The sequence below is a fragment of the Coenobita brevimanus genome, chromosome 77 (genome assembly GCF_032717465.1).
Source record: "Coenobita brevimanus isolate Jiangsu-jjx chromosome 77, ASM3271746v2, whole genome shotgun sequence".
NCBI classification, from domain to species: Eukaryota; Metazoa; Arthropoda; class Malacostraca; order Decapoda; family Coenobitidae; genus Coenobita; species Coenobita brevimanus.
In genome coordinates, this window is record NC_137030.1 from 26951652 (window position 1) to 26953378 (window position 1727).

The 1727-nt window shown below is 38.3% G+C and overlaps 1 non-coding gene across 1 annotated transcript; it reads right to left on the minus strand.

The window, feature by feature from the left end:
* Window positions 1–851: 851 nt before the first annotated feature.
* On the minus strand, window positions 852–923 carry TRNAM-CAU (transfer RNA methionine (anticodon CAU)). Its single transcript has one exon. It is a non-coding gene; the product is annotated as a tRNA-Met (tRNA).
* Window positions 924–1727: the final 804 nt, after the last annotated feature.

Genomic DNA, 1727 nt, shown 5'->3' on the forward strand with positions numbered 1-1727 from the left:
ATGCGGTTCAGAAGTATCCCCTAAGCTGATTAAAATCGTCTGAGTATACCATAGCTAAATAAAATCGTTAGAGTATACTATGGCATAATAAAATGGTTAGAATATACCACAGCTGAATAAAATCGTTAGGGTATACTACGGCTTAATAAAATGTTTAGAGTATACCACAGCTGAATAAAATCGTTAGAGTATACCATAAACTGAATAAAATCGTTATTAGAGTATATCATAAACTGCATAAACCCGTCACGGTATACCAAGAATAAAACATATGACACGGTCGGGCTGAAGGGGTCAGGGAAACAATACCTTTTTTATTCACTCCTTTCACTGTTTTGTGATTTTCGCCTTGTGGATTTCTCTTTTCACTCTTGTTCTTTTCTTCTTCTTTCTTTTTTTCTTTTTTTTTTTTTTACAGATTTCGAAACAATGTGTAAACCTCGTTTGGAGAGTTTGTTCGTTAACTAACTTTTTTCTTTGTTTTAGGTGAGCAGACAGTATGTGTGTGTGTGTGTGTGTGTGTGTGTGTGTGTGTGTTGGATGAAAGCTGTGCAGCATGTAGGTCATTTTAATTCACGTATGAGAGTTCGAGAAATACGAGTAGCTTGACAATAAAATGGCTTTCGTAATTCAACAAATGCCAGCTTATTGAACACGGATTTTTTTTTTCTTTCTGTATTTCATAAGCTTAATACGTGGAGTTCTGTTAGAGCTTTGCAACACTTTGATGCAGAATATTGCTTGCTACCAATTGCAAAAATGGGAGAAATGGAGTTCCCCCGAGCTAAGCCCTGTATTGGACTATATAGCCCCGCTAGGGTTACAGGAGCGAGCTACCACTCCCGGCACGGCAGCCCGGGCGAGGCTCGAACTCGCAATCCCCCGATTATGAGTCCGGCGCGCTACCACTGTGCTACCGCGCCCCCCTTGCTACCAATTGCAACTTTGGGAATAAAAGAAATATCCTTTCTTTTTTTATGTGAGAGCATTTGTAGAAGAGGCTCGGGTTTGTCGGTCACACTTTTATTTCATATGCAAGCATGCTTCACTTAACACCTTAAGGATTTCCACACTCAAGGTGATTCAGTCCAGCGAAACTCCATAAAATGCTTTGCCTTAGCGAGGTCCCATATGGTCCCACATCTGTCTTGAACTTTTGTACTTGCTTCTTATTGGAATAGTATAACGTTTTAAACCACTATTTGCAATATTTTCCAGTAAAACTTTGTTGTTGGTCCACAAAGGCAATATGTTCCGGCTGATACTGGAAGATGTAATTCAGCTTAGTGAAATACTGGCAGTTAAAGGCTTTAAAAATAAAGACTTTAAAAACTATCTCAGAAAACCCCTTTTCTGATATTGGTAAAGCCATGAGCAAAAGTTCGCCGACAATTCTCTGAATGTTGCTGCATTGGAAGGAATTATACGAACCATTTTTTTTTTTTTTTTTCTTTTTATGTGATGACAGTATAAAGCAAATAACAAAAACGTATGAGATGGAATGATTGCCTCCGTTGTGTGGGAATGAATGAGACAAATGGAAGGCAGGACACTATGCGTACCTTTGCTCATGCCATTACACGTAGATTTATTTAACACTAGATGATCTTGTTCACTGGAAAAAGAAAAAAAAAAAAACTAATAGCGAAAAAAGACTGAGCTGCTTCATAGACTCAACCGCTTGAAAGCGGTTACGTAGACTTTGATTTATTCTTGCTATTTCCGGG